Raw genomic sequence first — 26,171 nt, forward strand, 5'->3', positions numbered from 1 at the left:
CCCTCCTACTGTCTCATTGGAGCTTCTTCTTTGTCTTTGGGTATAGAGTATCTCTTTTTGTTGGGTTCCAGCATCCCCCATTGTTCAACCATTGTTCAACAGCTAATGGTGATTTTGTTGCTCTGGCAGGAGATAGGCACATGTCCTACTCCACCATCTTGAACTGGAAACTGCAATTTCTTAAGAAGCTAAACTTTTACCTACCCTACAATTTAGCCCTTCCACATCTAGACTTTTACCCAAGAGAAATAAAAGCTATGTTCATCCAAACACCTGAACATAAACATTCATAACAATTTTATTTGCATAGACAAAAATTGAAAACTACCTAAACGTCCATGAAAAGGAGACAAAAAACTGCTATATCCAAACAATGAAATACCACTCACCAATAAAAATGAACTAGTAATACAAGCTACATAACACAGTTACCAAATCAATTATACTAAATGAAAAAGACCCCTCAAAAAAGAGTATGTATTACCCAAATCAATTTGTATAAAATTTTACAAAATGTAAATTAGTTTATAGTGACAGAAAGCAGATTAGTGATTGCCTGGGAATGGGAGGAGAGGGTGCAGTGGAATAGATAGAGGAAAAAGTTGACAAAGGAGCACTAGGAAAGTAGAGGGTATGATATACATGCTCATTATCTTAACTGTGCTGATGGTTTCAAGGATGTATTCACATTTAAAGAACACATTTTGACATATGTATGGAGAAAAGGAATTTATACCCAATTGAATGCAGTTCCAAAGAACAGCAAGGAGAGATAAGAAAGCCATCCTCGGTGATCAATGCAAAGAAATAGAGGAAAACAATAGAATGGGAAAGACTAGAGATCTCTTCAAGAAAATTAGAGATACCAAGGGAACATTTCATGCAAAGCTGGGCACAGTAAAGGACAGGAATGGTATGGACCTAACAGAAGATATTAAGAAGTGTCAAAAATACACAGAACTATTCAAAAAAGATCTTAACCACCCAGGTAAGCAGGATGGTATGATCACTCACCTAGAGTCAGACATCCCAGAATGTGAAGTCAAGTGGGCCTTAGGAAGGATCATTATGAGCAAAGCTAGTGGAGGTGATGAAATTCCAGCTGAGCTATTTCAAACCCTAAAAGATGATGCTGTGAAAGTGCTGCACTCAATATGCCAGCAAATTTGGAAAGCTCAGCAGTGGCCACAGGACTGGAAAAGGTCAGTTTTAATTCCAATCCCAAAGAAAGACAATGCCAAAAAATGTGCAAACTACCGCACAATTGTACTCATCTCACATGCTAGCAAAGGAATGCTCAAAATTCTCCAAGGCAGGCTTCAACAGTACGTGAACCATGAACTTCCAGATGTTCAAGCTAGATTTAGAAAAGGCAGAGGAACCAGAGATCAAATTGCCAACATTCACTGGATCATTGAAAAAGCAAGAGAGTCCCAAAGAAACATCTACTTCTGCTTTATTGACTATGCCAAAGCCTTTGACTATGGATCACAACAAACTGTGGAAAATTCTCCAAGAGATGGGAATACCAGATCACCTGACCTGCCTCCTGAGATGTGTATGCAGGTCAAGAAGCAACAGTTAGAACTGGACATGGAACAACAGACGGGTTCCAAATTGGGAAAGGAGTATGTCAAGGCTGTATATAATCACCCTGCTTATTTAACTTGTATGCAGAGTATATCATGAGCACAAGCTGGAATTAAAATTGCCAGGAGAAATATCAATAACTTCAGATATGCAGATGACACCACCCTTATGGCAGAAAGCAAAGAAGAACTAAAGAGCATCTTGATAAAAGTGAAAGAGGAGAGTGAAAAAGTCGGCTTAAAACTCAACATTCAGAAAACTAAAATCATGGCATCCGGTCCCATCACTTCATGGCAAATAGATGGGGAAACAGTGGAAACAGTGACAAACTTTATTTTGGGGGGCTCCAAAATCACTGCAGATGGTGACTGCAGCCATGAAATTAAAAGCTACTTGCTCCTTGGAAGAAAAGTTATAACCAACCTAGACAGCATATTAAAAAGCAGAGACATTATTTTGTCACCAAAGGTCTGTCTAGTCAAAGCTATGGTTTTTCCAGTAGTCATGTATAGATGTGAGAGTTGGACTCTAAAGAAAGCTGAGCACTGAAGAATTGATGCTTTTGAACTGTGGCATTGGAGAAGACTCGAGAGTCCCTTTGACAGCAGGGAAATCCAAACAGTCCATCCTAAAGGAAACCAGTGCTGAATATTCATTGGAAGCACTGAATATTCAGTGAATATTCACTGCTGAATATTCATTGGATGCTGAAGCTAAAACTCCAATACTTTGGCCACCTGATGTGAAGAAGTGACTCATTGGAAAAGACCCTGATGCCGGCAAAGATTGAAGGTGGGAGGAGAAGACAGAGGATGAAATCATTGGATGGCATTGCCGACTCAATGGACATGAGTTTGAGTAAACTCCGGGAGTTGATGATGGACAGGGAGGCCTGGCGTGCTGCAGTCCATGAGGTCACAGAGTTGGACGTGACTAAGCGACTGATCTGAACTGAACTGACCTATTATAGCTCACTGTCTATCAGTAAAACCTCAAAATAAAATGTTTTAAAAATATTGTATAGTCAGATACTCATAGCCACTGTGGCCACAAAACAACACAAGCAGAGATTATTCTAATCAAGTATAAGAATATTTTCAAACACTTGTCTTATTTTAACCATTCTGTCTCAAGAAGAGATAATTCTTTAATAACTCAAATAATTTCAAAATTAAATTAGACAAATTATTTTAAAACAAAAAGAACTTAGTGCAGTATTAGCCATATATTAAATATATACTGTACACACTTGCAGAACTAAATGGAGATACAGAATCTTTCATATAATGAAATAAATTTCAAGTTTTTAGTAGAGCTCCATACTATACTAAATGTTGATGTTCCTAAATGTGATGTTAGGAACATCATTAACAAAATTCAAGATGTTTCTCATTGTACTTACCTTAATTTATACCACTCAACTTAAAAAGAAAATCATTCTTATTACCGTACTTCATATAAAAATATTTTTATGTGTGTTACTTCTAAAACTGGATGCAGTCTCAAAAAAATACCAATTCATCCAAATACTTCTCAGCAAAAAAAATGTGCACTAGCTTTGCCAATATTTTTAGCATAATGACTAAGTCTAATGGTTCTGATCAGAATCAGAAGCAGGATATTTTTCTCTGCCAAATACCACTTGGTATATAAAGTATCACACTATTATGACACTAATACAAGTTTACTCACTCTCAAGGCCTAAGATTACAGACACATAGATAACAGCTTCAAATAAATGCAGAAATGAGTCTCACTAGAACGTACAAACATCTAAACATACATTCTATATAGCCTTCTGTTATAAACATTGATTTGCAAGGTTAGGATAAAGAATCATCATAATCCATGTTTCACAAGGTTATGTTTGAGTACCCCAAATTCAGCAATGTAAGGTTAAGCACAAATGATTTCTTCAAACAAGTGTAAGTTGTGCAGATCATTTTGAATGTATAACCTGCATATACTGTGTATATCACATGTCCAAGGAATTATAAACTATATCACTTAGGAGGCTTTTAGTTGCTAGCAAGAGAAACCTAACTTTATGAATCAAAATAAGATAAATTACGTTAAGGTAAGTTTTTGTTCATGCTGTACATTCAATGTGTATATGGGAGGTGAAGGGAATGAGTGGTCTGCTTACTCACTTATGGATCCAAGACGATAGAAGCTCTGACATTTTTGCACCTTGCATCCATAATCACTACTCCAGGAAGAGAGACAGCCAGAAGGTCATTCATCTACAGCTAAATGTTTCTACCTGGAAGTAACCTGCTTAAAACCTATCGATTAAGAGAATCACATGGCTGGGCTTAGCTGCAAGTGAGGCTAAGAATTCATATTGTTGAAATGCCCATTCTACCTAAAGCAATATACAGATTCAGTGTAATCCCAATCAAAATTCCAATGGCATATTCACAGAACTAAGACAAATAATTCTAAAATTTGTTGTTGTTATCCAGTCATTAAGTTGTGTCTGACTCTCTGCAACCCCATGAAGCACAGCAGGCTTTCCTGTCCTTTGATATCTCCCGGAGTTTCCTCAAACTCATGTCCACCACTAAAGATCCTCACTAGCCAAAACAATCTTGAGGAAGAAAAACAAAGCTGGAGGTATCAAAAGCCCTGGTTTACAACTAAACTACAAAGCTAATAAAATCAAAACAGTATGGTACTGGTACAAAAACAAACACAAAGATCAATGGAACTGAGAGTCTAAAAACAAACCCACATATACCTGAAAAATTAATTTCTGACAAAGGAGCAAGCAACATACAATGGATAAAGGATAGTCTCTTTAACAAACAGGAAAATTGGAGAGTCACATGCAAAAGAATGGAACTAGACCACCATCTTACACCATATACAAAATTAATACAGATTAAAGATTTGAATGAGAGGGAGTGGCGAAGATGAAAGAGTAAGAAGATCCCAAGCTCACCTCCTCCCATGGGCAACCACTGATGAGAAAAACCTTCTGATGAGAAGATTAGCAGAAAAGACCTTCTAAAACTAAAGATATAAAGAAGGAACCACAAAGGGAAGGAGAAGTGGAGATGCATGATAGTCAAGACCCATACCAGGTAGTCAACTCACAAATGTGAGAATAATTACAGTTGCACAAAGGTTCTCTCCAAGGAGCAAGGAGTCCAAGACACTCATCAGACTCCCCAGCTCAGGGGTCCTGCACTGAGAAGATGAGCCTCCAGAACATTTGGCTTTAAAAGTCAGACTGGATTACTTTCAGGAGAGCCAGAGGGCTGTGTAAAATAGAGACTCTACTCCTAAAGAGCACACACGAAATCTCACACACTCTAGGACCTAGAGAAAAAGCAATCATTTGAAAGGAGCCTGGGTCAGACTCAGCTGCCGATCTTGGAGAGTTTCCCAGAGAGGCGGGAGGCAACTGGAACTCACCCTGGAAGAACAGACACTGGTGGTAGCCATTTTTGGAAGCTCATTCTACCTGGTGGACACTGGTGCTGATAAGCACCATTTTGGAATCACTCCTCTAGCTTATAAGTGCTGAGACTCAGGCATGTCCACCAACCTGTAGGCACCTGAGATACCGCTGGCCAAATAACTAGCAGGGCTGAGACACAACCCCCAACAGCAGACCTGCTGCCTTAAGACCACCTAAGCCCACAGAACCCTGGGATTGGCCCTGATCATCAGAGGGCACAGGATCCAGCCCAGCACACCAATGCACTGGCACTAGCCCTGGGACCCCCAGGGCTCTGCAGCCAGAGACCTCGGAATGGGGCTCCACCCCCAGGGGTCCCACTAGTGCTGGGACCAGCCAGGACCAATGGAGAGACAGCAATCCTGGGATCCCTGGGAGCACTGCTCCACCTAAGCAGGCTGACACTAGCTCTTGGATACCAGGGGTTCTACAGTCAAATACTTTACAACCCAGCCCCAGCTACCAGTACACCAACATCAGGACTGGGATTCCTCTGGCCATGCAGCCAGCCATACTAGGACCCAGTGCCATCCACCAGTGGCTGGCAGCCCACACACAAGGTCAGACCTGGCAATCAACTGGACCAGGGCCAGCTACTCCTACCAGCATGCCCACAGTAATCAGCAAGCCACAACAGAAGAACCCACACAGCCTATACAGAGGGCATCCCTAGAGTACACAGTTCTGGTGACAAGAAGGGAATGCACTGCTGGGACACACAGGGTATTTCCAACAAAAGGTCCTTCTCCAAAGTCTGTAAATAGAACCAACCTACCAGATACATAGAAATAAAAACAGCAAATTAGGCAAAATGAGGCAACAAAGGAATATGTTCAAAACAAAAGAACAAAATGAGACCCCAGAAGAAAAATTAAGTTAAGGCATTCTACTCAACAGAAGTAAAGGCAATCTACTCACTCAATAGAAAGTTCAAGGTAATGATTATAAAGATGTTCAAACCACTCAGGAGAAAATTGGATGAAAAGATCGAGAAATCAGAAGTTTTTAACAGAGTTAGAAAATATAAAGAAGAACTAGGCAGAGATGAAGAATACATGAAAAATACATTAGAAGGAATCAAAAATAAATTAGAAAAGACACAAAGATATGGACCAGCAAGCTGAAAGAGAGTAGTGAAAATCAATGAAGCAGGATAGAAAAAAGAATAAAGAGACCTCTGGGAAAACATCAAACATACTAACATTCACATTATAGGAATCACAGGAGGAGAGCAAGAAAGGACAGAGAACATATTTCAAGACACAATAGCTGAAAACTTAGGAAAGGAAACAGATATCCAGCCAGGTTCAGGAGGTACCGAGTACCAAACAGGGTCAACCCAACAACGCATTATAATTAAAATGACAAAAAGTAAAGATAAAGAGAGACTAATAAAGTCAGAAAGGAAAAAGCAAAAAAAGTTAAGAACAAGTGAACTCCAATAAGGCTATCAGCTAACTTCAACAGAAACTCTACATGCCAGCAGGGAGAGGCACAATATATTTTAAAGTGATGAAAGTGAAAAACCTACAACCAAGAATAATACTCTACTGACAAGGCTTTCATTCAGATTTAAAGGAGAGATCAAAAGTTTTACAGTCAAGCAGCTGAGTTCAGCACCACCACACCAGCTTTACAACAAATACTAAAGGGACTTCTCTATGCAAAAAAGGCCACAACTAGAAACATGAAAATCACAAAAGCAAAAGTCTCATTGATAAGGTCAAATACACAGTAAAGGTAGTAAATCAGCCATGTATAAAGGTAATAGGAAGGTTAAAGACAAAAACAATAAAACATCTATATCCACAATAAGTAATTAAGAGATACAAAACACAAAAATATGTAAAATATGTTAAAAACAGTAAAAATGAAGGATTGTTAAAATGTGTTAGAACTTAAGAGATCAGCAATTTAAAATAATCACAGATAGATTAGATGGATGATGATGTACAGTGTGGGGAATAGAGTTAGTAACTGTGTAATATCTTTGTAATATTACAAAGATCTTTGTAATATCTTTGTATGATAACATAACTAGACTTATTATGGTGATCATTTTGAAAAGTACAGAAATACCAAAACTTTATTTTGTGTAACAGGAACTAACAGGGTGTTGTAAGTCAGTCATTCTTCAAAAACAAAGAAACTCACAGAAAAAGAGATTAGGTTTGTGGTTACCAGAGGCAGGAGGTGGGGGGAAAAAGGGAACTGGATAAAAGCAATCAAAAGGTACAACTTCCAGTTATAGGATAAATAAGTACTAGAAAACACAGGGAATATATCCAATAGTTTATAATTATAAACAGAGTATAACTTTTAAAATTTGCAAATCACTATGTTGTACACCTGAAACTTATAGAATATTGTACATCAACTATACTTCAAAAAAAGTTAGAAAAAAGGTAAATGAGTCTTAGGAATGTAATGTACAACATGATAATATAATTAACACTGTTCTATGGTATGCAAGAAAGGTGTTATGAGAGTAAGTCCTATGATTTCTCATCACAAGGAAGAAATTATTTTCTATATTTTAATATTTTGTATCCATATGAGATGATGGATGTTCACTAAACTTATTATGATAATCATTTCATGTTGCATATAAGTCAAATCATTATGCTATACACTTTAAACTTACAGAGTGCAAGATGTCAATTATATCGCAATAAACTGGGAAGGGAAAAAATTTAACACTTGAAATCATAAAGTTCCTAGAGAAAAATGTAGGCAGTAACTTCACTGACACTGGTGACTTTTTTTTTTTTTTTTTGGTGGAGTGGACTCCTAAAACAAGGGAACCAAAAGCAAAAATAAGCAATGGGGCTATATCAAACTAAAATTTTTCCCACCCTGAAGCTTCCCCATCATCAAAACAAAAAGGTAACCTACTAATTGGAAGAAGATATCTGCAAATCCTATATCCAATAAGGAGTTAATATACAAAATATAAAAACTCAAATTCAACCTCAAAAAAACCCAAACAACCCAACTAAAAAATAGGCAGAGGACCTGCGTATTTTTCCAAAGAAGACATACCAATGGCTAAGCATCCATGAACTGCTCGATATAACCAGTCATCAGGGCAAATCACATCCCAATTACAGCCAAATCATAGCAAATCACTACTATAATGATGTATCATCTCACACGTTAGAATGGCTATTATTTAAAAAAAAGAAATAACAAGTGTTGATGAGAATGTAGAGAAAAGAAAACTCTTGTGTACTGTTAATGGGAATGTAAATTGGTACAACCATTATGACAAACACTATGGAGATTCCTCAAAAAATCACAAGTAGAACTACCATGTGATCCAGCAGTTCCACAGGGGGCTGTTTAAAATGTCCCCTAAGCCTAGCACTCAAGTGCTAACTAGTATTACTAAACACAGAAAAGCTTTGATACAACTTATGGAGAAAACATATGCCTTAGGGTTACAATGACAATAAGCTCTATGGAAGGCAACTAGGTAACTGTTCAAGATTTAGGTTTTTGTACTATAGGGAATTTTATATAACTTGTATGTATTACTAAATCAAAAGATAAATAATTTTATAAAAGAAAGAAAATAAAAAAGAAACTGGCAAATCTGGAGATAGGGCAGACCTCATTATTGATCCACCTCCATCCTATTCCCTAATGACAGCAAAATAATTCAAGTCATTACAGGTGTCCCACTCTACAACATACCACCTAAAAAGAGAGTATACACTTCTGCTCTAATAGCCCAAGTAAAAGACCTCAGATGTTTTTCAGACCACATTTGCTTAAACTTATGCCCATCCCTAACCAATGACTGTGATCATGCAAATTTTACTAATTTAAGGCAGATTGTTTAAGACAACCAGAGTCTACCAGAGAAGCTAGTAGTGAGACTGGTATTCCCCGGAGCCTATATAACAGTGACTTCTGAAAGAAACTCCAGGCACTGTTAGGAAGGAGAGAAGCAAGAAAAGATCCTGGGTAGGCACCCAACAAGGTCAGCAATTGTGAAGCAGCAGGCAAAGAGTTGTGGAAATACAGCACACACACGTGAGACAATAGTATGAACAACAGTGCATAAGGACCAGAAATGATCATCAAGCAATCAGGGATTGGTGAGGAAATCTATGGGTACAGCACGTAAATGTACAAACAGAATCAGAGAAATGGGATCAGGGTTAAGTACAAGGAGGACGTATAATGTGACTACTCTGAATAAAAAACAACAACAAAGGAACCAGTTCCATGAGGGTGTTGGAAGTCATCAAGCTAAAGAGCCCCTCCAAATTCCCATGAAAGAAGTCAATCTGTTCAGCAATTCTGCACCTTCAAAGCTGACTAGGTAAGGGGTCACAGAGCCAAACTCAAATGTTTAAATAATGCCTGCCCTGAATAGTTGCATGTGTATGTAAAAAATAGCAGTCTCTAACTGTCTTATGGGTAGTTAGCAGAATATCTGACTCCAGATCTCAGATGATACAAAAACAGATTAAACATTAAAAATGTTACATATAACATATATTCTGTATTACAAAATCAGCATTGGGCTTCTAAAGGAAAATGAAAAAACTACAGTCCTAAAAATCTGAAAAATGAAAACCATGGGATAAAAGATAATAAGTAAAGCCAGACAGATGTAAAGTCATGCCATCCAGGGTCCTACCCACTGGATGCCATAACACTGACCACAGCACCAATTCCTTCCCTCTTCCCCTTCACTCTTATTCCCTAACCCCACTTCCCTTGATACGTATACTCTATTTTTCAAAGGCCTGGAAGAAGCAAAGAACTATAAAGCCCAATTCATCACTATGCAAAAGCATGACATAATCTCATCAAAACCTACCTTTTGTGATTTGGAAGTGATAATAATTCTAAAGTTTTACTTTCACAGTTCAAGAAAATGAATAAGCTAATTACTCTCACCTTTTACTATCTCTTATGAAGTTAGAAGCAAAGATAATAGATCAACCTGGGTCCAATCAGAAGGAAAAAACCACACAGCAGTTTGAATAAGGGAAATCAAATATAAAGAATTATTCACTATAACTGAGTTAACGAGGAGACTGGCTAGTCAAAAGTAAAAAGAAATCTAAAGAATATAGGAATAGCAGATATAAAAAGCACCCACTACTTTCTAGTGCTGGAATCCAGCACCCAAGAACAACACCCCCTTTGACCCTACCCACCAGGCACCCAGTAAGACCTAGATCTTATTGGAGAGGACACAGCCATGGCTCACCAAACAACAGTGAAGTCTCTAGGGGTGCTGCACCAGCAGAACTTGATGGAAATCCACCTTTTGTAACTTGCCAGATACCTACCCTACATGGTGCCTGGAAAACCTGGTTGCAAGGAAGTGTCTCAATAGAGGCACTCTATTAAAAAAAAAATCACCCAAGGGGAATGACGGGGCGAGATGCAGGCAACTAAGTGCTACTGGCCCCACTGCACACGGGACTGGGCACCAGTGGAGCTGCACATGCCCAGGAGCCTGCTAGAGGAGCTGCAGGTCCCAGGAGCCAGGCAGCGGGGGCTGAGCTCTGAGCAATCACTCAGGCTTCAGGAGCTGGACACTGAGGAAGTCAGTGGGCTGCAGGAGCGAGAGGCACTTGTCCTGACAGTACATAAAATATCACACTGGTCTACTACTTGAACACAACCATGCTGACTGCATCTGATGAACAGGAAATGACAAAGTACTTTAGATGCCTTATTAACACACATGCCAATACACCCCAGAGAAACTCATGGGTCCCCCACCTCAGTGAAGTAAATGGGGCTTAATAGTTTGAAGCAGAAGTTAGCAAATTCTTCTATAAAGGTCCACATAGTAAATATTTTAGGCTTTAGGGATTCTGCCATGTATTCTTTCTTTTTTTTCCAAACACTTAAAAATATTTTTAAAAATTCTTAGCTTACAAGTCACACAAAAACAGGTAATAGGCCAAATCAGACCCACAGGCTATAGTTTGCTGATTCTTGATCTGGAGCATGCAAGATATATAGTCTGCAAGGTGAAATATAAGCTGCTCTAAAATGCACCACCTATCATGAAAAGAGGCACAGTTGTGCAGTAATTTCTTTGAATTTTGAATGCAACACATATCACATTTGCATGCACTATTTTGACCATCTATAGAATCATGGGTAAAGCTGCCTGCTTTGAGTAGAATCAGAGCAAGAGAAGGCTCTCAAGCTCAGATCCTTCAGGGATAAAGGTTTGCTCATTTACCAGGCAAAGAAACTTTAACCATCTAAGGTTCTGGCTGAGGGCCAAGGAAATATGGAAAAGTTGTACCAAGAAGTCATGGATATCAATTATGGCCTTGTGGTCAACTAGAGGAACAAGGATTCTAACAGTTTTACATATTTTCTATTTGCTCATTATATGTGTATGTGTATATATATGTATTAATATACATTATTTTATATATATGTATACACACACACATACACACACGTATGTTAGCAAATTTCCTTCTCTTTCCTTACCATTTTCATTTTATGGACAAGTTGTTAGAAGATGGCTTCACAATTTTGTCTTTAAACAACAGAGCATTCAGTGGGACTCTGGCTGATTTTAGAAAGTGTTTAGAGATTCCTTTTAATTTTGGCATGAATCACAGACCACCAGCCCACCCCGCTGGGGGTTACTGTCTCCTGTGCAGAAGAGGAGCGCAGAAGGACTCTTCGTTCTTAGAGAGTGGAGTGAAGACTGCAAGCAAACTGGCCCTGTCCATGGTGCCCAAGGGCAACAGCGTGCTACACCTGCTGCTGCGGGCGAGCCCAGGCTGCCGCGCTCGGTGGAGGAGGAGGAGCGCCACAGTGGCCTCGACCAGCCGGCGATTTTGCTGTTTCGAATGACACTCCTGGAGCACAGGTTTACACATCCTGGTTTATATACAAGTAGCAAAGGAACTGTTGAGTCAGAGTCAGCTCAGCTTGTAAAGAACCCGCCTGCAATGCAGGAGACCCGGTTGGATTCCTGGGTCAGGAAGGTCCCCTGGAGAAGGGATAGGCTACCTACTCCAGTATTCTTGGGCTTCCCTGGTGGCTCAGATGGTAAAGAATCTGCCTGCAATGCGGAAGACCTGGGTTCGATCCCTAGGTTGGGAAGATCCCCCAGAGGAAGACACGGCAACCCACTCCAGTATTCTTGCCTGGAGAATCCCCATGGACAGTGGAGCCTGGTGGGCTACAGTCCTGGGGTCACAGAGAGTCGGACACGACTGAGCGACTAAGCCATGGCTGATTTTGAAATGTGATATAGTAAGCAATTAATACAATGACTCTTGGAATTGTGCATTTGCTCATATGGAGAAAGAAAAAAAATTCTTCACTTGTAAGAATAGCTTTATCTTGTTAGGCAGAAATACAGTTGATAGTTGTTATACAATCAAACAACAGGCCTTAATAAATTTTAAAAGCACATGTTCTGATCACAATGGACTTAAATTTGGAAATCAGTAATAAACACACATGAAATCCTAAAATATCTGGAAATTAAACCCACACTTCTAAATAACCAATGGGTCAAAAAAGAGATCACATAGTAAACTGAAAATATCTTGAACTGATGACAAAAACATAAACATATCAAAATTTGGGGGATGCAGCCTAAGCAGTGCTTAAAGAGAAATTTGTAACTGAACAGTTGTATTAGAAAAGAATAAAGGTCTCAAATCAATAACTTAAGCTTCTACCTTAAAAAACTAGAAAAAGGACAACAAACTAAACCTAACGCAAGCAGAAGGAAAGCTATAACAAAGATTACAGTGGAAATCAATGAAAACAGAAAAACAACAGGTAAAATCAATGAAACAAAAAGTTGGTTCTTGAAAATATCAAAACCAATAAACTTTTGGCTACACTGAGCAAGAAGAGAAAAAGATAGTAACTACCCCAATCAGAAATTAAACAGGAGGCATCATCATTGACTCTATAGGATCACTTTTATGCCAACAAATAACACAACTCAGATAATAGGGGGGAAAAAATCCTAAAGAGAAGCAATTTACCAAAACTTACTCAAGAAGAAAGAGAAAATCAAAATTGACCTGTAACATGTAAAGACATTGAAGTTGTCATTTAAATTTTTCTGATAAAGAAAAATTCATGAACAGATAACTTCATGGATGAATTCCACCAAATGTTTAAAGAAGAAATAATACTAATCCTTTACAAACTCTTTCAGAAAATGTAAAGAGGAGACAACACTTCCCAACTCATATTAAAATGCTAGAATTACCATAAGATGAGTCAAAGACAGCACAAGAAAATTACCTGCCAATATTCCTCAAAAACACAAACACAAAATCCTAAACAAAATATTACTAAACCAAATCCAGTAACACATAAAAAGGATTATATACCACGACCAAGTGGGATTTACCCTAGGAATGCAAAGCCAGTATAGCATTAAAAAATCAACTAATGTAATGAGTTATATTAACAGAATAAAGTAACTAACCACATGGTTATCTCAATAGATGCAGAAAAGCATCTAACAAAATCCAACATTTATTCATGATAGGAACGCTCAACAATCTAGGAACAGAAGGAAAGTTCCCCAACTTTCTGAAAGGGCATTTCTGAAAAGATCACAGTGCTACCGTCACTCCTATCGGTCAAAGAGTAACAGGGAAGAACAAATCCGAATCCACATTAGACCTATTTCTTTTGCTTTAGTTAACAATGATCGCGGATAGCCTGAAATATACAGGATAGCCTATTTCCAAGGCTATACAGATAACGCCTATACAGATAAAAACTTGCAGAAGCGGGAATAACCTTTGTTGGAGGTTTACAACAACATCATGACCACGTGGTCAGCTGCAGGAGCAAAGAATGCCTGCACCAGCAGTCTGCAACGACCACCCAGGGGAGAGTCAGCTCCTGGGTGGGTTGAGAAGTCCGGGGGTCCCCAAGGAGAGGGGGGCCTGGAATTCTCAAGGAGGAGGAAAGGACAAACTTCTTTCCCCTCTACATTCCTTGGGATTACGCAACAATAATGTATCCTGCTTGAGGACAGTCTCTGAAAAAAAACTTTCTGGCTAATCCTGTTATCTTAAAGTGTAAATTATGGGAATAGGTCTAATAAGGTCTTTACAACCACCAGTGAATCTTTTGATTCACTGTAATAACTAATTAAAAGTATATAACTCCTTTGCTAACACTAGAGAGGGGCACTCTTTCTGCCCCCTTCTGATGTCTATGTCAGAAGCTTTCTCTATCTCTTTTTATACTTTAATAAAACTTTACTACACAAAAGCTCTGAGTGATCAAGCCTCATCTCTAGCCCCGGATTGAATTCTTCTCTGGAGGCTAAGAATCCCAGCATCTTTCATGGTTCAGCAACGTTTCACAAGGGCACCGTTTCCTCACTTTGCCCTTAAAAATGCTTTGCTGTAACCCTTCAGGGAGTTTGGGACTTGGGGGCGTTGGGGGGAGAAATAAGCCACCTGTCTCCTTACATGGTCTTGCAATAAACCTTTCTCTGCTCCAAACACCAACCTTTCAATTTTGTTTGGCCTCACAGTGCATAGGGCACACAAGATTAAATGCTTTCCCCCTAAGATCAGGAACAAGTCAATAAGATCCACACTCCTTACTTCTGTTCACAACATACTGGAGGTTCTAGACAAGACAAAAAAAAAATTAAAGGCATCAAGATACAAAGATGTATCTAGTCAATCCTAAAAGAAATCAGTCCTGAATATTAACTGAAAGAACTGATGCTGAAGCTCCAATACTTTGGCCACCTGATGCAAAGAACTGATTCATTGGAAAAGACCCTGACACTGGGAAAGATTGAAGGCAGGAGGAGAAGGGGACGACAGAGGATGAGATGGCTGGATGGCATCACTGACTCAATGGACATGAGTTTGACAAGCTCCAGGAGTTGGTGATGGACAAGAAGCCTGGCATGCTGCAGTCCATGGGGTCACAAAGAGTCGGACATGACTGAGCGACTGAACTGAACTGAGATACAGTAAGTAAAACTGTCTATATTCACAAATGACATGATATTGTATGTAGAAAATTCTAAGGAATTCACAAAAACAAACAAACAAAAAAAAAACCCTGCTTAATGGTAAAGTAAGGTTGCAGGACACAAGATAAATAAATAAAAATCAATTATATTTTTACATATTGGCAATGAACAATCCAAAAACAAAATCTGAAAAATTCTACTCACAAAAGCACAAAAAAGTTAAACACTCCAAAATAAAGTTAACAAAAGAAGGGCAAGACTTGTGCACTGAAAATTACAAAACATTGCTAAGAGAAATGAAATGTCATACAAAACAGAAAGACAGTCCATGTTCATGTTAAGATGGCAACAGCAATTCTCCCCCAAACAAATCTACAGATTATATGCAATTTCTATCAAAATCCATCACAGTAGGCTTTTTTGGAAAAAATGACAAACTGATAGAAAAATTTATATGGAAATCTAAGGAAACCAGAATAGCCAAAACAATTTTGAAAAAGAAAAAAATATCAGAAGACTTACAACTACCCAATTTCAAAATTAACTACAAAGATACCATATAATCAAGACACTGTGGTGCTGGTATGAGAAGAGACATAATAATGACTCAAACAGAAATGAGAGTCTAGAAATAATTTATGGTCACTTGATTTTTGACAAAGATGCAAAGGTAATTAAATGGGGAAAGGATCTTTTTAATTTTCCTCAACAAATAATGCTAAAACAACTGGATATCCATATACACAAAAAAGATGAATTTGGACCCATACTGCATACCATACACGAAAGTTAACAGAAATTGAACATAAACCTAAAGCATTATTTAAAAAACAAAAACAAAAACTGATAAACTGGACTTCCTCAAAATAAAAACTTGGATTTCAAAAGATAGCACGGAGAAAATGAAAAGACTGGGTACTAAATTATTCACTGAAATAATTTATAAAACATATATTGGACTTGTTCTCAGAATACACCAAGAATGTGTACAGCCCAATGAGAAGGCAAACCAATCCTAAAAATGGACAAAAGATTTCAGTAGCTATTTCAAAGACAACATAGGAACAGTATATAAGTACATGAAAATATGTTCAACATCATTAGCCAATAGGGAAATGCAAATTAAAACTAATATGAGATACTACTTCACACTAAGATGGCTATGAAAAAAGACGTGATAACAAGTGAAGATATGGAAAAACTGAAACTCTCACACAACGCTTGTGGGAACATGATATGGTACAGCCATATTGGAAAACAGTCTAGCTGTTTCTTAAAAAATTAAACGTTGAACCTACTACACAACCCAGTAATTTCCTCATGGGTATTTATCCAAGAAAAATGAGAATGTATGTTCACACACAGACTTGTACATGAATGCTCATAGCAGCATTATTCATAATAGCCAAAAAGTAAAAACAACTGATGTCCATCAACTGATGAATGGATAAAGAAAATGTAGTATAGTCATACAATGGTTATTTACCGATAAACAGGAACAAACTACGGATACATGCTACAACATGGATGAATCTCAAAACCATTATGCTAAATGAAGCCAGGCATAAGATGGCACTTATTTCATAAATCCATCTCTCTGAAATGTTCATAAAAGGCTAATTGATAGTGATAGAAAACAAATCAATGGTTGCCTGAGGCTAAAAGCCAGCACCAGATCTGAGTACAAAATCTGCAGAGGCAAACTTATTAAGGTGATGTAAAATTTCTAAAACTGAATTGCTGTGATCACTGCACAATCTCAAAAATCTTCTAAATTTACTAAAAATCACTTAATTATTTAGAAAAGAGGATACAGTTTCCAAAAGGTGATTTTTATACGAACTCTGCTTTCCTGTTATTAGAGATATGTAACAGGAAGATTATGGATGTTCCTATCTTAACAGGGAAATGTTTTCTACACACTCAGCAGAGTTTACTGAAGAGCCTAAGAGAATGAATGGACCAGGTAACTCTACAAAGTCTCTTCAAAAATCAGTCCAAAAATGTCTCTTTTTTTTAGATGTGTTTCATGGGGTAGTGATAGGCTTGCTACCATTATTACATGGGTTTGGGATATCTTTTTAAGGTAAATGTTTTTCCCGTTACAGCTACAAAGTAAAATAAAGATATGTAAAAATAGAGATTGTATTTTTCATGTTCTTAAAAAAGAAAGTCCAAAAAAAGTGTGATATTTAGTAGAAATTTTAAAATGCTCAAGATTTGCCTTTTTATCTATTTTATCTATTTTCTGATTAACTTTTAAAGTTTTCCCTTCTTACTTCCACTGCATTTTTATTAAAACACTGCAAAGTCAATGCACTTCTTTTATAGATGTTCTTTCATACTAAAAGGTCAGTCATTCAAGCTCTATCAACAAAAAACAGAAAATGTACATACCCCAGCCTAAAATAAAATTGAATAAATCCATTTGGTGGGGGGGGGGGGTCAAGATGGCAGAATAAAAGGACATGCCGGTCACCTTCCCCCATAAATACAGCAAAAATACATCTCTATGTAGAACAATTCTCAAGGAAAACTACCTGGAAACTGGCAGAAGAACCCCTATAAAACCAAAGCTGTAATAAAGATACACACATAATGAGGCAGGACAGAAAGAAGAGAAATGGGTTGGATCTATGCCCCTGGGAGGGGACTGAAAGGAAAAGGGAGATCACACAAGCAGACACTTATCCTGTGAAAATGAGTGGGTCAAGCCACAGAATGGGTGTCCCAGTCCTGGGGACCTATATGGATGAGACAAGCCCCCCGGCTACTACCAGGACAGATAGACTGAAGACTCCACTAGTAAGAGATGCATAGGTACTGCCTCACCACTAGACAGGAAGGAGGGAGGTCTGTCTCAGAGGCTGCTCCCTTGCCACATTCCCCAGTCCACTCTGAGAAAAATCCCTGCCCCTTCTCTGTCCATGTCACAGCTTGGCCCTGGCTCTAGAGTAGCCAAGACCTGGGGAAAGACTCGATCTGTGGACACAGAGGTGACAAGAGGGTCTAGGGTGTGGGCCTGGTAAGGCAGCAGGGCCACCGTTGATGCTTATTTACGGTACCACAGCGCCACTGGGGAAGTCCAATCATCTCAATAGATGCAGAAAAACCATTCGACAAATTTCAACTTTCATTCATGATGAAAATTGGATATGCTGGGAATATATCTCAACCTAACAAGAGACATTTACGACAAATCCACAGCCAACACAATTAATACCCAACTATTAAATGAAATTAAAGGTTTCAACCATTTCAGTTGAAAGCCTTTCAGCTAAATTAAAAATCCAGACAAAGATGCTCTCTCCTGTCATTTCCATTGGCAGTCCTAGCCACAGCAATGACAAGAAAAATAAATAAAAGGTATCCAAATTGGAAGGAAACAAGTAAAACTGTCACTATTTGCAGATGACATGATACTCTATACAGAACCTTAGAGTTTCCACCCAAAACTATAAGAATAAATGAAATCAGCAAGACTGCAGGATACAAGATTAATATATAGAAATATGTTGTATTAATAATCTGTTACACTAATAATGAAATATCAGAAAAAGTAAAACAAGCATATTTAAAATGGCACCACCAAAAATAAACATAAGAATAAACTTACAAAGGAAGTAAAAGACTCATACTCTGAAAATTATAAAACAATGATGAAGGAAACTGAAATGATTCAAAAGAAAAGGGGGAATAAAATAGAAATGGAAAGATAACTCATGTGCTTGGAGTACATGAATTAAAATTATTCAAGTGCCCATACTATCCAAAGCAATCTACAGATTTAATGTAATCCCTATCAAAATACCCTTAATGTTTTTCACAGGATGAAAGCAAATAATCCTAAAATTATATGGAACCACAAAAAAACCCTGAATTGCCAAAGCATCCTGAGAAAAAAAAGCAAAGCTGGAGGCACAACCCTCCCTGACTTCAGACTATAATGCAAAGCCACAGTAATCAAAACAGCATGGTATTGTCAGAAAAACAGACACCTAGATCAATGAAACACAATACAGAGCCCCAAACAAATCCATGCACCAATGGTCAATTACTCTATGACAAAGGAGGCAAGAATATACAATAGAGAAACGATAGTCTCTTAAACAACTGGTGTTAGGAAAACTGTACAACCATATGTAAAACAATGAGATTAGGATATTTCCTCACATCACATACAAAAATAAACTCAAAATGGTTTAAAGACCTAAATGTTTATGACCTGAAACCATAAAACTTCCAAAACAGAACAGAGGTAGAACAGTTTTACACAAATGCAGCAGTATTTTCTTGGATCAGTCTTCTAAGGCAAAATAAATAAAAGCAAAAACAAACAAATGGGCCTCCATCACCTCCACTAGCTTTGTTGGTAGCAATGCTTCCTAAGGCCCCCTTGATACCACACTCCAGATGTCTGGCTCTAGGTTAGTGACCACACACCATCATGGTTATCCAGGTCACTAAGACCTTTCTTGTATATCTCTTCTGTATATTCTTGTGACTTCTTCCTAATCTCTTTTGCTTCTGTGAGCTCCTTGCCATTGCTGTCTCTTCTCATGCCCATTTTTGCATGAAATGTTCCCTTGATATCTCCAATTTTCTTGAAGAGATCTCTAGTCTTTCCTATTCTATTGTTTTCCTCTACTTCTTTGCATTGTTCAATTAAGAAGGCTTTCTTATTTCTTGCTGCTCTTCTCTGGAACTCTAGATTCAGTTTGGTATATCTTTCCCTTTCTCCTTAGCTTTTTTGCTTCTCTTATTTTCTCAGCTATTTGTAAAGCCTCGTCAGACAACCACTTTGCCTTCCTGCATTCCTTTTCTTTGCAATGGTCTTCATCACCACCTCTTGTACAACGTTATGAAGACAGTTCTTCAGGCACTCATTTACCAGAACTAATCTCTTGAATTTATTTATCACCTCCACTGTATAATCGTAAGGGATCTGATTTAGGTCATGCCTGAATGACCTAGTGGTTTTCCCTACCTTCTTCAATTTAAGCCTGAATTTTGCAATAAAGAGTTCACAATCTGAGCCAGTCAGCTCCAGGTCTTTTTGCTGACTGTATAGAGCTTCTCTATCTTCATAGGCAAAGAATATAATCAATCTGATTTCGATATTGACCATCTGGTGATGTCCATGTGTAGAGTCATCTCTTGTGTTGCTGGCAAGGGTTTTTGCTATCACTAGTGTGTTCTCTTGACAAAACTCCATTAGCCTGTGCCCTGCTTCATGTTGTACTCCAAGGCCAATTCTGCCTGTTACTCCAGGTATCTCTTGACTTCCTACTTTTGCATTCCAACCTTCTATGATGAAAAGGACATCCTTTTTTTTTTTTTCCTGGTGTAAGTTCTAGAAGTCTTTAAGTCTTCATAGAAGCATTCAACTTCAGCTTCTTTGGCATTAGTAGCTGGGGCATAGACTTGGATTACTGTGATGTTGAATGGCTTGCTCTGGAAACCAAGTGAGATTGCTCTGTCATTTTTAAGAATGCACCCAAGTATTGCATTTCAGACTCTTTTGTAGACTATGAGGGCTACTCTATTTCTGTTAAGGGATTATTTCCCACAGTAGTAGATATATGGCCATCTGAATTAAATTTGCCCATTCCCATCCATTTTAATTCACTGATATCTAAAATGTCAATTTTCACTCTTGCCATCTCCTTCTTGACCACAACCAATTTACCTTGATTCATGGACCTAACATTACGGGTTCCTATGCAGTACTGTTCTCTACAGCATCGGATTTTACTTTGACCACCAGACACACCCACAACTGAGTGTCATTTCCACTCTAACCCAGCTCTCTTTCTAGAGCTATCTCTCCACTCCTCCCCAGTAGCATATTGGACACCTACAAACCTAGAGTGTCATTAAAGGACTGAAACAGTATGGACCAACAGAAGCAGAAGATGTTAAGAAGAGGTGGCAAGAATACACAGAAGAACTTTACAGAAAAGATCTTCATGACCCAGATAACCACAATGGTGTGATTACTCACCTAGAGCCAGATATCCTAGAATACAAAGTCAAGTGAGCCTTAGGAAGCATCATTATGAACAAAGCTAGTGGAGGTGATGGAATTCCAGTTGAGCTATTTCAAATTCTAAAAGATGATGCTGTTAAAATGCTGCACTCAATATGCCAGCAAATTTGGAAAACTCAGCAGTGGCCACAGGACTGGAAAAGGTCAGTTTTCATTCCAGTCCCAAAGAAAGGCAATGCCAAAGAATGTTTAAACTACTGCACAGTTGCACTCATCTCACACACTAGCAAAGCAGTGCTCAAAATTCTCCAAGCCAGGCTTCAACAGTACACGAACTGAGAACTTCTAGATGTTCAAGCTAGATTTAGAAAAGGCAGAGGAACCAGAGATCAAATTGCCAACATACACTGGATCATTGAAAAAGCAAGAGAATTCCAGAAAAGCATCTACTTCTGCTTCACTGAGTATGCTAACGCCTTTGACTGTGTGGATCACAACAAACTGTGGAAAATTCTTCAAGAGATGGGACTACCAGATCACCTTACCTACCTCTTGAGAAATCTGTATGCAGGTCAAGAAGCCACAGTTATAACTGGACATGTAACAACGGATTAGTTCCGAATTGGGAAAGGAGTATGTCAAGGCTGTATACTGTCACCTTGCTTACTTAACTTATATGCACAGCACATCATGCAAAGTGCTGGACTGGATGAAGCACAAGCTGGAATCAAGATGCTGGGAGAAATATCAACAACCTCAGATTTGTAGATGACACCACCCTTATGGCAGAAACTGAAGAGGAACTAAAGAGCCTCGTGATGAAAGTGAAAGAGGAGAGAGAAAAAGCTGACTGAAAACTCAATATTCAAAAAACAAAGATCATGGCATCCAGTCTCATCGTTTCATGGCAAATATGTGAGGAAACAATGGAAATAATGACAGGCTTTATTTGCGGGGGCTCCAAAATCACTGCTGATGGTGTCTGTAGCCATGAAATTAAAAGACGCTTTTCCTTAGAAGAAAAGCTATGACAAACCTACGCGACATATTAAAAAGCAAAGACATTACTTTGCCGACAAAGGTCCGTTTAGTCAAAGCTACGGTTTTTCCTGTAGTCATGTATGGATGTGAGAGTTGGACCATTAGGAAAGCTAATACAGAAGAATTGATGCTTCTGAACTGTGGTGCTGGAGAAGACTCTTGAGAGTCCCTTGGACTGCAAGGCGATCAAACCAGTCAATCCTAAAGGAAATCAGTCCTGAATATTCATTGGGAGAACTGACGCTGATGCTGAAAATCCAATACTTTGGCCATCTGATGTGAAGAACTGGCTCACTGGAAAAGACCCTGGTGCTGGGAAACAATGAAGGAAGGAGGAGAAGGGGAGGACAGAGGATGAGATGGTTGGACAGCATCACTGACTTGATGGACATGAGTTTGAGCAAGCTCCAGGAGTTGCTCATGGATAGGGAAGCCTGGCATGCTGCAGTCCATGAAGTTGCAAAGAGTCAGACACAACAGACCAACTGAACTGAATGAACCTGGGGGGGGTTCATCTTTCAGTGTCACATCTTATTCCTTTTCATGCTGTTTGTGGGGTTCTCAAGGCAAGAATACTGGAGTGGTTTACCATTCTCTTCTCCAAAATGGAGCCCAATTAAACTTTAACACTGTTGCACAGCAAAGGAAACCATCAAGATAACAAAACCACAACTTACAGAATTTGAGAAAATATTTGCAAATTATGCAAATGACAATAGGTAAATGTACAGAGCTCATACCACTGAACATCAAAAACTAAACAACCCAATCAAAATATGGGCATAAGACCTAAATAAACATGTTTCCAAAGAAGACACACAGATGACTAACAGGCACATGAAAAGATGCTCAACATTAATTATAAAAAATGCAAATCAAAACCTCAAGAGGTATCACCTCATACCTATCAGAAAGGCTATTATCAAAAGTCTACAAATAAAAAATGTTGTCAGGGATGTAAAGAAAAGGGAGCCCTCCTACACTGTTAGTAGAAATATAAATTGGTGCCAACCACTATGAAAAACAGTATGGAGGCTCCTTAAAAAACTAAGAACAGAACTACCATATGATCCACTCTGTGTATGTTTCTGGAAAAAACAAAAACACTAATTTGAAAAGGTACATGCACCCCAATGTTTATAGCAGCACTATTTACAATAGCTGAGATATAAAAACAACCCAAGTACCCAATCAAGAGATGACTGGATTAAGATGTGGATTATATAAAAACAATGTACTATTACTGAGTCATAAAAAATAATGAAACTTGTAGCAACATGGATGAACCTGGAAGATACTGTGCTTAGTGAAATAGATAAGACAGAGGAAAACAAATACTGTATAGTATCACTTATATGTGGAATCTAAAATAATAATAAAAATGAAGGTATAGCAATACAGAAAAAGACTCATAGATAAAGAAACAGACTCACAGATATAGAAAACAAATTTGTGGTTACCAAAGCAGAGAAGGAAAGGGGGGAGGGGCAAACTAGGAGTATGGATTAACAAATACAAACTACTACATATAAAATAGATAAGCAACTATATGGTATGGTACATGAAATTATTCCCACCATCTTGTAATACCTATAATGGAGTATAATCTGCAAAAACACTGTAACTTGAAACTAACACAATATTGCAAATTGGCTATACTTCAATTTTAAAATAATAATAATACATTTGATGCTGATTTCCAGGCTGACTCGAGGCTCCACCACTACCAACCTGAAACTGCCACTGATGTGAGGTTTCCTAGGCTGTCTCTGTGGCCTGGACAATCAATCTAACTTTTTACTGGCCAGGCTGGCCTAACTTTAACTGGTTTTCATAAACACAAAATTTGTATAATTGTTACTGGAACTACTTGCTGAAATATGGAACTAGTTAAAAGTACCATTTATTTTAAAATGTACACGCACAGTTTCACATACAAGCAGCACCACATCTTTCACATTCAGCCAATCAATCAAGTTAATGTTTTTTATTACAGAACAGAAAACTCAGATCTTCCAAAACCATGTTTGCTTAGTAAGTGTTTTTCAAGAAATCAAGAGGTACATGACTAAATAATGAAAAGAATGAATTAAAATATATTATATACCAAGGTATAATTAGCTCAATTTTAAAGAAGCAAGATCTAACTTTTACTCTGCCAGAAAGAGGGCTTTGATATAACTAGGAAAAGCAAATTCTTTTCTGATGCAGTCTTTCTTGTACACATATGAATAACGTATAGGAGGACTTACTTCCCTGCGAACCTAGGGCAGTATATTAGATTGAAATAGCATTTTAAGTTTAATGGATAAACTCACAATGATTATGTTTTCTATCAAAGTTTTTGTATACGTGATCCCAACACATGGTATGAATTCTACCATTTGTAACAATCTTTCCTCTCCTCCTGAGGGAAGTAATGAAAAAATGTTTTGAGCTGCACATCACTAAAGGTGAGTGACATCCGGAAAGAACTGAATTTTGGTGGCCCAAAAGTGCCCTGTTCATGTGATAAATAAGTCAACCACATTTCAGTTATGATGCATTAAATGGGAAAAGGGTTAGAATGAAACCAGGAGCCCAAGAGCTTTCCAACAATTTCAGATTACGACAAACATAGCAGCACATACAGGTTTTTGCTGGTAAATTTCCTCAGCCTTTCCTTGACATTCTGGTCCCAAATTTCCTGTTTTTAAAACTCCAAATCTTTTTTGCCTCTCCGGACTTTTCCAGCCCATGCAACATGACCATAGAGGGTTCATGTTGTAAACGTGTCCACGTAAAAAGTTACCGAAAAAGCAAGCTAAACAAACGTCCCCACCTCTCCGCAAAAACAAAACAAACAACAAAAAAAACCCACCTCCCAAAGGCTCTGGACGCTATTTGGCCTGCCATTCCAAAAAAGTGAGTTTCTGGGAAATGATCGCCCATCAGAACCCTCCTCTCCTCCAAAGATGAAAAGCTGGGAAAGCAGGAAGGGTAACAAACCGCCCCGGGCTCCTCTAATTGGGTCCCCACCACCCAGCACCCTGGGGGCGGGGGGCGGTGCGGAGAGTAGGCGGCCAGCTTTAAAGGGTGATGAATTTGAAATAGCGAGCTTTTCACAGCGCCCAAGGATCCAGGACAAAGTCACCTTTGCTCTTGTCCTTTTAAGAAGACATAGCTGCCTCCGCTCAATGAACAGAAAGAAGCAAAACGGCAATCCCCAGTTCCCACAGTTCTGGGGGGGCTCCCTTCCGCTCGACCCCTCGGTCGGCTCCACCCCCTGAGCCTGCCCCGCCCTCTGACCACGCCCCTCGCCTGCGGCCCCGCCCCCCAGGGTTGGCCCCACCTCAAACCCCTACCCACTTCGCAACCCCAACTCAGGGCCCGAGCCCTACTCTCTCACCTAGATGCGGTGAGCGCAGCGGACGTTCTCGCGAGTCTTTCCCCCTACCCCAACCCACACCCCCAAGCTGACGTGTCGGCCAGACCCCCGAGGGAGGCAGACGCCTTCACTCGCGCTCTGCGGCCTCTCTCTTACCGGGTGGTCCGCGCCAGAGCAACTTCAGCAGTTTGGGCAGTGGTGGAAGGGCTGCCAACCGCCCGGGTTCTGTGGCTTGAAAATTTGACTTTGCCTCGTACCGGTTTTTGTGTTTTGTTTTGACTTTTTTGGAATTTTCCCGCGGCTGCTCGGCAGCCGAGCCGCGCGCGCACGTATTCGCAGTGCACTCTGGGGCTTGGCCAGCGACCCTGCACCCCGGCGGCCTCGCGGGAAAATTCCGACGAATCTCGTGCTCGTGGGGCGGGACGCGGGCCCAGCCTCGGCCGGAAGTCGGTCCTTTGGGGCGGGCATAGGCGAGGGGTCCTACTGAGGCTGCCTTAAGTTCGTGTCCCGGGCTTCACGTAGACCGCGGGAAGGACCTGGAGGGCAAAAACCCTGGGTTTTTTAATAGGTCTTTGCTCAATTATTTCAAGATTCTGTTCAAAATGCAGAGAATTTTTAAAAACTGAGTCTTTGTAAGGAATGTAAAACCACTAAACAAAGCCTAGAATATTATTTTCTAGGTGTAGTCACATAAAAAAAGGAAGCTTTCTTTGGATCTCTCACTACCAGCAAA

General features: G+C 39.1%; 1 protein-coding gene across 5 annotated transcripts in view; it reads right to left on the reverse strand.

Annotated features, from left to right (window-relative positions):
- FANCC (FA complementation group C) overlaps window positions 1-25,790 on the reverse strand; it is a 299,576-nt gene extending 273,786 nt beyond the window's left edge. For 2 of the 5 annotated variants that reach the window (XM_043452893.1, XM_043452888.1), the window contains exon 1: window positions 25,595-25,790. The gene's annotated coding sequence lies outside the window, so the exon portion shown is untranslated. The other 3 variants (XM_043452890.1, XM_043452891.1, XM_043452889.1) reach the window with 3 other exon arrangements.
- Window positions 25,791-26,171: the final 381 nt, after the last annotated feature.

The sequence above is a fragment of the Cervus canadensis genome, chromosome 30 (genome assembly GCF_019320065.1).
Source record: "Cervus canadensis isolate Bull #8, Minnesota chromosome 30, ASM1932006v1, whole genome shotgun sequence".
NCBI lineage: Eukaryota > Metazoa > Chordata > Mammalia > Artiodactyla > Cervidae > Cervus > Cervus canadensis.